Source organism: Catharus ustulatus, unplaced genomic scaffold, assembly GCF_009819885.2.
Source record: "Catharus ustulatus isolate bCatUst1 unplaced genomic scaffold, bCatUst1.pri.v2 scaffold_104_arrow_ctg1, whole genome shotgun sequence".
NCBI classification, from domain to species: domain Eukaryota; kingdom Metazoa; phylum Chordata; class Aves; order Passeriformes; family Turdidae; genus Catharus; species Catharus ustulatus.
The window spans coordinates 58,379-69,094 of NW_024879451.1; positions in this window are offsets into that span (position 1 = coordinate 58,379).

Here is a 10,716-nt window from a genome sequence, read left to right on the forward strand (position 1 = left end):
TCCTCCAGCGAGTCATTTTCTGCTAATGGCCATTGAGTCCCACTGTGGGACTGATAAAATTACTTCATCCCATTAAACGTTGCTCCAGCCAGAGGGAAGGGCCCAACATTTCTTACCAAAATAAAAACTGAGGTTTTGGAACACTAAGGTAGCCCCTCTCTCCACTGGATTCCAGAGGAAAACTGGATTTCTGCACATCACCACTGGACCTTTAGAGGGAAACTGCACCTTCTACAGGAGCACTGCCCCAAAAGAATCACATCTGTTACTACAAAAGGACTACAACCACCATTTAATGGGACTGCTATCAACACCCTGCCTGATGGGGTGTCAGGTTGTACTCTGACTTTGTCAGGGCTTGGAGTTTGTTTCTTTGTAGACTGTATTTCTATTTTAATTTCCCTAGTAAAGAACTGTTATTCCTAATTCCTGTATTTTTTCCTGAAAGCCCCTTGATTTCAAAATTATAATAATTTGGAGGGAGGGGGTTTACATTCTCCATTTCAAAGAGAGGCTCCTGCCTTTCTTAGCAGACACCTGTCCTCCAAACTAAAACAGCAACTTTTTGTTCTTTGTCCATATATAAGTCACACCTGATTATAAGCCGCACTTTAGGTTCAGACCAAATTTTTAGTCAAAATGGTGCGGCTTATAATCGTGAAATGACTGTACTTAGGGACCCCCCCCGCAGCAAACTGAGCCGCACCAGCCCTGCCACTCGTGCCCTCCTGGAACCTGCTGCAGAATTCATTCTCTCATCAGTTCTCTCACCGTCCGAGGGCCGAGCTGGGCCGGTTCTGCCCCCGTCGTCCTGGTTCCCGACCCATCCCACTTCATGCAGTCTCTTTCATGCTAATTCTCCACCTCCTTGGTGCTTCTTCCCCTCGTGCTGATTCTCTCCCCTCTTTCCGCTTGTCTTCCCCCGCCATGCTGATTTCCCCCCTCGTCCCCGCAGGTTCCGTCCTCTTTTGTGGGGCGCCGCTCCATCACTCCTGTTCCCGCTCGTGCCGCGCTCTCCTCGCTGCGCCGCTCTTGGGAGCTCCTGTGAGCCCCTGGGGTGGTACTGGGGACACTGGGAGGGCAAACTGGAGGGCACTGGGTTTCTGGGGTGCCCTTTCTGTTTTTGGGGTGCCAGTGCTCCTCACAGACCCGCTGGAAGAACCACCAGACCCAAATTCCAGCACAATTTTGGGGTGAAATCTTTATTGAGGAGGGGACTCCACACTAGATCCCAATTTGGTTTTTGGGGTGCTCTGGGGGTGCTCTGGGGTTTCTGGGGTGCTCTCTATATTTTTGGGGTGCCAGTACTCCTACTAGACCCGCTGGAAGAGCTCCCAGACCCAAACCCAAACCCAAATTCCAGCACAATTTTGGGATGAAATCTCCTTTATTGAGGCGGGGACTCCACACCCCCTCTCTGCAGGAACCGGGTTCCCCGCAATCCAGTTCCATTTTTGGGGTGCTCTCTCTGTTTTTGGGGTGCCAGTACTCCTCGTAGACCTGCTGGAAGAGCTCCCTGCAGCGCACACGCCCCCTGAGGTGGGCACAGGCCAGGAAGAGCCCCCCCAGTTTTCGGTGCAGGGCGGAGCTGGGCTCAGGGGGGGGCCCCAGGCGGCCCCGCAGCATTTGGGGGAGCAGCCCCCGCACCCCCCGGGCCGTGCCCTGCGCCCCGAAATCGAACGGCTGCGCCCCCCAAAAGGACTCCCCCAGCAGCAGCACGGCCTGGACATGCAGGGACTGTAGAGCCTGGGGGAGAACGGGGGGGGGGGGGGGGGCTGGTGGGAGAGACCCCAAAATTGGGGAGAGATCCTGAAATTGGGGGGTGAGAGCCCGAAACTGGGGAGAGAGAGCCCGAAATTGGGGCTGAGTGACCCCAAAACTGTTGGGATGCCAGCGGTGCCGAGGGGCGGAACTCTCGGACAGGTCCTGGTGACGTTCAGGGCACATCAGCTGGGAAGTTGGCAGGAGCCGGCAGGATGGAGGCAGAGCGAGATCGAGCCGGGGTTTGGTGCCCCACACAGCCCTAACTGGGGTTTGGGGTCCCAGCAGGCTTTGGGGTCCCAGCAGGCTTTGGGGTCCCAGAAGGGTTTGGGGTCCCAGCAGGGTTTGGGGTCCCACAGCCCAGGATCGCGGTTCCCGGTGCTGGGGGGCAGGGGAGGAAGGACAGCAGTAGCGCGGGCTCCAGAGCCTCCCTCCCTTCTTCTATTTCGGCTTTTTGGTTCCCACGGATTGTCGTCCCCCTGCCCCCAACCCATCTACACCCCCTTCCCTCTCCCCCATCCGCTGTGGGAATTTTCACCCAGTCCATGGTGCAGCCACTTTGTGCCCTCTCCGGATACGGGGAAAATTTCAGTGAGGAAAGGGAAAAACCAACCCAGCACCCCCAAACCCAAACCGGGGGCAATTCTGGGATCAAATCTCCTTCACTGGGGTCACATCCTGTTTTATTGGGGAGGTGGCTCCGCACCCAAATCCGATTCCGGTTTTGGGGTGCTCTGGGAGCACTGGGAGGGGTTACTGGGCAAACTGAGAGCTCTGAGAGGTGAACTGGGATCACCTAGAGCATTTATTGGTACATACTTTTCTCTACAGGTCCATACAGGTCCACACTGGTTTATACTGGTCCGCACTGATTTATAGTGGTCCCTATAGGTCCATTCAGGTCCGTACTAGTTTATACTGGTCCATACTGATTTATACTGATCCATACAGGTTCGCACTGGTTTATACTGGTTCACACTGGTCCCTACAGGTCCATACAGGTCCAGACTGGTCCGTTCTGGTTTATACTGGTTTGTACTGATTTGTACTGGTCCCTACAGGTCCCTACAGGTCCATACAGGTCCACACTGGTTTATACTGGTCCATACTGATTTATACTGGTCCCTACAGGTCCATACTGGTCCCCAATGGTCCATTCTGCTTTATACTGGTCCATACTGGTTTCAGCCATGGCCGGTCCCCGGCAGGACCTGCGGCTCCCTCCTCTCAGTGCCGCCAGGGGGCGCCCTCGCCACTGGGCCCCACCCGCCCCGGGCTCTGGCGCCCCCTGGCGGGCAGCTGCGGCTGCTGTGGGAATCGCGACAGACATTGTGACAGAAATCGCGACAGAAATCGCGACTGAGGGAGTCATGACAGGAGAGCAACCCGACCAGGTGTGGGGAGGGGATGTGGGGCAAAAAAATGGGATTTTGGGAAAAAGTCCGGGGCTTTTGGGGTGAAAAATGGGGATTTTAGTGGGGAATTTTGCAGTAATCTTGGGATAATTTGGGGTAATTTTGGGTGAATTTTGGGATAATTTTTTGGATAATTTGGGGTAATTTTTGGATAATTTGGGGTAATTTTGGGTGAATTTTAGAACAATTTGCGGTAATTTGGGGTGAATTTTGGGATAATTTGGGAGTAATTTTTGGTGAATTTTGGGATAATTTGGGGGTAATTTTGGGTGAGTGTTGGGATAATTTTGGGATAATTTGGGATAATTTTGGGTGAATTTTGGGGTAATTTTGGGGATAATTTGGGGTAATTTTGGGATGATTTTGGGTATAATTTGGGGTTATTTTGGGGTAATTTTGGGTGAATTTGGGTGAATTTTGTCTGTTTTTTCCTGCAGGTGGAGATGTTAGCGGTCACTCAGGGGTCACTCAGGGGTCACCCAGGGGTCACCTGGGGTCACACGGGGGTTCCTCAGTTGTCACTTGAGATCACTCAGGGTCACTCAGGGATCACTCAGGGGTCACTCAACGGTCACCGGGGGCCACTTTGGCACATTTTTAGGGCTTTTTGGTTCAATTTTGGGGCATTTTTGGGGCGCTTTGGGGTCTTTGTGGTCACTCTTGGTCACTATGGGGAAGTTCGGGATAATTTAGGGTCACTCTTGGTCATTCAGTGGTCACTTGTGGTCACTCAGGGGTCACGCAGGGTCACTCAGGGGTCACTTCTGTTCACTCAGAGTCACTCAGGGGTCACTCAGGGGTCACTGTGGGCCATTTTGGGGCATTTCTGGGGCTTTTTGGGTCAATTTGGAGGCAGTTTAGGGCTGTGGTCACTCAGGGTCACTCATGGGTCACTCAGGGGTCACTCAGCGGTCACTTTGGGCCATTTAGGGGCATATTTTGGGCTTTTTGGGTCATTTTGGAGGCAGGTTGTGGTTGTGGCCATTTGTGGTTGCTCCTGGTCACTCAGGGGGCACTTTGGGGTCATTTAGGGTGACTATTGGTCATTCAATGGTCACCTGTGGTCACTCAGGCAGCACTTTGGGGTCTTTTTTGGTTTCTTCTGTGGTATTTTTTCCCACTGACGTGCTGAGGAGCACTGCTGGTCCTGGGCATGGGGGAGGGGAACCTCCCTGATTTTTGGGGAGTTTTCTCTCAGAGGGGGGGCGTGGGGAGAACCCCAGGAGATCAGAACCAGCTCAGGGAGGGGGGGTTGGTGCCTTTTGGCTCTGGGTTCTTGTTGTGTTTGTTGTAAATTCCACAGCAGTTGGCACTTCGTTTGCCTTGCTTTAGATATATATACACACATATATTTATATATATATATATTTTTACATATATGTGTGTGTGTGTGTATATATATATATATATATATTAGTAAAGAACTGTTATTCCTATCCCCATATCTTTGCCTCAGAGCCTCTTAATTCTGAAATTCTACTAATTCAGAGTGAGGGATTTACAGCAATTTCACAACTATAAGGCACACGCTTTGGACTAAAACTTAGATCGAACCTGGAAATGTGCCTTATAATTTGGTGTGCCTTACATAATGGACAAAGTTGCAAAATTTGCCAAACCAGAAGTGTGAGAGGCAATGGGAGGGCGGTGCCATGCGAGCGCCAAGTCACGAGGAGGAGCGGGACCGGGTGGCCACGGCCGGCAGGAGCCGTGAGGGGAGGGAGGGAGCTGCCGCCGACCCCGGCCCGGGTGCGGACAGAACAAGAAGCTGGGTGGCACCACACCAGGCGCAGGGCAGGGGGAACGAGAAACCGGGCAGTGCCGGCCCCGGCCCGGGCACAGGGGGAATGAGAAGTGCGAGTCCGCAACAGCCCTGAGCAGAGCCTGCCCGGTGGTGGCATCGGAGTAGTGGTGGCGTGGCTCAGGGGGCTGGGGGAAAGCACCGAGGCGGCGTAGCCCAGACGGCCGTGGGAAAGCGGTGGTGGCAGTGTGACCCCTGTGGCCGTGGCAAAGCAGCAGCGGCGGTGCAGCTGCGGGGAAGCGGGGAGAAGCGGCGCGGCCGCCGCCACAGGGAAGTGGGGAGAAGCGGTGTAGCTGAGGAGAAGTGGCGACAAGCAGCGCAGACACAGGGAAGCAGGGAGAAGTGGCACAGCCACTGCCACCAGCCGGGGGGAAGTCGGGATGCAGCACAGCCGCGTGGTGGGAGCCGGGAACCGGGAGCCGTACCAGCTGGCGCCGGGGGTGGGCAGAAGTGCCGGGGTTTACTGCACAGGGAGGGTGCCTGGGGCTGCGTTTAAAGGCTATACTGATCTTTGAAAAATGTTTGCAAATTGAGCACCTGCCAGTAATTCGTTACTTTGTTGCGCGCCGCGCGGCTCCTCACTGCAAAAAAAAAGTGTGCCTTATAGTCCGGTGTGCCTTATATGATCTACAAAGTTACGAAATTTGCTGACTCCTGGGGGGTGCGCCTTATAGTCCGGTGCACCTTATGGTTGTGAAATTACTGTATATTAAACCCAGAACAGCATCACTTTAAATTGTCGAAAACTTCTGGGTTTTGATGACAGTGCTGCCACTTTTTAGATGACAAAAACTGACAATATTGACCTCAAAACTTAGAGATTGTTCCAAATATTTTAATAAATACTGGAGATTAAGTAACATGTTTAGCCTTGTACCTGATCGTAGTTCTTACCTGAATGTAGAGTGGATAATAGATGCACAGGCTAGTAAAATACATTTTAACATTATAACTCATTGATGTGGTTCAGTTCTGAAAGCCTCAGTGAACTGCTCCTCCTGGAATATCAATGTATAGAAATTTGGGGTTCAAATGGGCTAAGAGAAAGGAATGGAAGCTTCCTGATCCTTTCAGTGTCATCTCAAAGAAAGCACGTGTGTAATTTTGCTGAGGGCAGGATAACTGCGTTAACCTTCCTGCCCATGCCCGGGTGAGGCACCACCAGCTGATCCAGAGGCTTCAGTTCAGCCTGGCCAGGAAATGCTGCACAGTTTGGGTGCTGGGTGATGTTCAGTGTGTGCCATGCCCTGTTCCAGGCAGCCAAGGCAGAGGGGAACAAGGAACAACAGGGTCAAAGGGATAGTTCAGAGGTGGTGGTGGTTGTGGAACTGTTCAGTCAAATGTGGGAGCAGCCAGGCCAGGCTTCTGCTGGAGGTGCTGGGTGTGAATGAAGTCATGTTGCTGTGACTGAAACACCTGAGCAATGCTTTGCTTTCCTTGGAGCATTTAACACCTCTCTGGTCAGCACGGTTCTGGTATTGGGTTAGCCCAAGACACTGATTTGTTTAGAATTTAGTGGTTTAAAATTTAGGTGATACATTTGGATGACTCTGTGTCATCTTTCATACAGATTCGAGGATCTGCTCCGTTATTTTGGGGGCAGCCAGAACTGCAGGTAAGCAGGAGATAGATTGAATTATACAGATAATTCTTATTCCTGTCCTTTTAAACATCATCTACTAGCCTTTGGGCTCTGATTCACAGTTGCCTGTGAGGATGAGGCGATCCTTTGGGAGCACGTTGGTGCTGCTGTGGCTCACCAAGCCTGCTCCTCTCAAGTATAAAACTTGCTTTGCACACGACTTGAGCGTCCATTCTTTTTCCATGTCTTCTCTTTGAAGTTCTGACTTTTCCTCTTTTAAATGGGTTGTCTAAGGGCATCCAAACAGACTGTTTTCTTCTGAATTGTTGTTGAGGAGAAGTCTTTTCAAGAAGTCAGTAAGAACCAAGAGTTACTGTAATAGAATTTCATCACCAGTTTCTTGAAAGAGGGACTGATTCAGCAACTAATACTGTGATGCATTTTTTGCAGGAAAGGTTAAGAAAAGTTTGTGCTTTACAGGCACTCTAGTTTCTTTAGACATACCAGCATTTTTCAGTATAACTGCTGAAATGTTCACATGCCTTTTACTCAAAGCAAGACAATTTAATGTAATCTTGGTGTCACAGGTGGGATCCCATCATATCAGGATGTCAAGCGGTTTTGAGGCAAATGCAGCAGCTTTTGACAGGTAAAAATCATCTAAAGTTTTTGCTAATGCACTGAAAACCTCTGATAACTTCTGCTGCATCACAGAGATGGGATGCATTATTCCCAGTGGGAGGTTTTGTCTGTGCAAATGTGGGATTCAGGAATGCTGACAGCTCCCTGGGGATTGCTTATGCCTTTCAATGCTTTGTTGGAAAGTTTGAATAACATTTGCATGGAATACTCTGCATCTTCTCAGTGTTGCAGGTGCTGCTGTTAATTTTCTGTGTGCCAGAAGATGACTGTGGAATTTTTCTTCTGTTAACAGGCGCTTCCAAACTCTTAAAAATTTATATGGCAAGCAAATGATTGTAAATTCACTTGGGGCAAAAGGAGAACACATGCTCAGCAAAGCTTTCCAGGTGAGTATGGCAGTTCTTTCACTGTTCATACCCTTGGAGTTTGCTTGTTTGCTTTCACATAGCCTTTGTCAACCAAAGCCCCAGCTATGCTGTGCTCTGGGAGCTAAAACTGGATTTATCGTAACAGCACTGCTTAAGATGCATGATGCGAAATGAATTGTTGAAAGCTCTCCACGTAATTCCTGTTTGATTCTGTTCAGATTGGCTACTGTACTGGAAAATCATAACAGCAGTGTAGACAACATTGAGGATTTTAAGTGATTTTCCTATTTCATGCTTACTAGTGTAAGTAGTTACTTATTGAAAACCTAAGCCTTTCTTACACTCTAAAACCGATGAAATAAATACATGATACTTTACTGTATTTAATGCTGCAAGGTTTCCTTTAAGGCTATTTCTTTTGTAATTAATGGATACATCCCTTTTTTTTAAAGTACAATTTATCAAATGTGGAGCTGCTTCATGATGAGCAGGAGATGTTTGTTCAGGAGATGTTAACTATTAAGTGGTCACTCATTAATTCCCACTGATTGGTTTAAAAGAAAACCTCACATTGCAGTTCATAAATGCTGACCATTTGAGGAGTTCTGTCTGAAGCCAGAGAACACGTCAATAGCCATGTGTTATTTTCCCCTCCCTTTCCCCCTGTATTGTCATGATTGAATGGCTTGGGGCATTCACTGGGATATTTGCTGCATCCAGCCCTCATGGTGGGAGAGAGGAACGTTCCCAGACGTGCCTCGATACCCAGGGCTTTGCCAGAAAACGTCCTGTGGGCACTTAGGGCTTCTTCAGGGAAGATCAGGGCAAGTTTTCCTCAAGCCACTCTTCACAGCAACCTAACTCGTTTTGGTGGGCTTTTTGTCAGTAGCAGCTCGTGAAGTGATTACTGAGTCCCCATTGCTGACCAGCATGTCAGTGACTCTTGGTGACAAGGGGTTTTACTGAAACAACCTTTTGCAAGTGAAAGTATTTGAACAGCAGAAGAGCCCATGGGCTGCCTTGGTGACCTCTGGGGTAGCAAGGGAAAAACCTGACTTTGTGACAAGGCAAACAAAAATACACATTAAATATTAATCAGTTGTGAGTGGTTTGTTTCAATGGTGATAAAAGTTGTTTCATTTTACCTAAAAGAAAGCTAACAAAACAACTCTTAGAATATCTGTAATCTCTTGTTCAGCTCCTGCTTGTGTATGTTCAGGTATTGGTATGTGTATACTTTTTTTTTTTTTTTTTTTTTTTTTCTGTTCACAATGCCAGAGTCATTTGAAAGCATCTGAACATTCAACTGATATCAAAACGGTGAACTTCGACTGTCATCAGATGGTTAAAGGTGGGAAGGCAGGAAAACTACACAATGTACTTAAACCTCAAGTCCAGAAATTCTTAGAGTGTGGATTTTTTTATTTTGAAGCAAAAGAAGTGAAAAGGTTTGTGTGTATGACTTCTGTATATTTCCTCAGATTGAATTGTGGTGCTGGGATGTGTTTCAGCCCTCAGCAAGAAGAGAGACAATTTTGCCCCTGTTGCTGTGGTTTTAGTGTGTCCTGAGAGAGGCTTAACAGCTGAAATATGAGTCACAAATTTTACCCTGGTAAGGTCTTGTCTCATTCTGTGTAGGCTCTACAAATATCTAACAAAGGTCTCTGTGAGACAGTCAAGAGGCAAGAAATAATTTCAGGCCTTTGACCTCAGGATTTAGTGAAAATGGTTGATAATCTTTTTTCTAGCGGTCAGCCACATGGAATTAATGAGTGTTTTTCCATCTTCCTGTAGAACATGCTGAGGATTTCCCTCAGTGGTGGAATGCACCATTTTCTGTGAGCTGTAAATGTTGGTGTTGAGGGCAGTGTTTCTGACTGCACTGGATCCCCCACAGAAGAGATGCCTTTCTCTCAAAGCAGGATTGTGATGTGTTTCCTGCTCTGCTCTGTACTTCTTCCTGATCCCTGGAGCAAAGGCTGTGCTTATCTCAGCAGGACAAGAGAAGCAGGGATAGAAGTAGGCAACATTCCTTCTCTTCTGCCTTCCCCACCCTTCCTCCTTTTAACTAATGCAGAGCAAAGTGCTGAGTGAGGTTCTCCCTGAGAAAGAGTTGCTGAGTGAGGAGGGAATGAGCTCCAAAAAGTTTTAAAAGAGGCTTTTAAAATATTTTTTTATTGGGGGATTCAAATAATGCCATCACAAATCAAAATACAACAGCCTGGAAGCAAGACAAAAATTGTGACTTGTGGCAGCTCAAAGACTTGTGCTAATGACAGATACAGTGACAATGCTTGTGAGTTCATGGACCGTCTCCTTTGGGAAATGTCAGGTATTTTGCTTTGTATTTCAAATCAAATGCAGAGATAGTAATACAAAAAAAAGTCTTGAAGAAAGTTCTTCAGAACTTGTTGCAGTTTATGGTTGGGTGGTACAACCATACTGACTTTGGTGGACACAGAGTATAGTGGGAATGACAGAAATAAGGGATAAGTGTGTGTCCTTGGGAGAGGCATTAGCATTTTGTACTCCTAGCTGAGCAGGGAGCACGTGCATTTTGCTTAACGTGATCCTTTGGAGAGCTTTCTAGCAGGAGTTACTGGGCTTCTCCCAAAGGAAGTGGGGCAGTTCTGAGTGCCTGAGGGCCTTGAACATCCCTTGAGCTGAGGGAGAGAGGCTGGTTTTTAAGTTTTATGAGCAAAATGGGGCATTGGAATTGGCATTAGCTGCATCACAAATTCTTGTTACTTTTAGTTCTAAATAAAACTCAAGAACTGTCTCAGTACTTTTAATTTTCTTTTTTTTTTGTTGTTGTAACTAAGAGTTACTTCTCTCTGAGGTTCTTTGGAAGTGTGTTAATTGAATTGTTTGAAAAGAAATCTTAATCTTGCATAACACTTTCAGCAAGCAAGCAAGGAGGATTGGGAGAAGCTGAAGCAGAAGGGCTGATGTTATTTGCAGAAAATGCCTGAGCTGTGCTCAGTGCTTGAAGCTCAGCCTCCGTTGCTGCCACGTTTACAAATGCCCTGGTGGGGCAGGGAGGTCCCACTGCCCTGATTTACTACCCTGGCTCAGGTCTCCCTGTCCCCATTGAGGAGATGTGTTGAACAGGTCATGTCAGTTGTATTCTCTCTGCTGTTGTCCCCG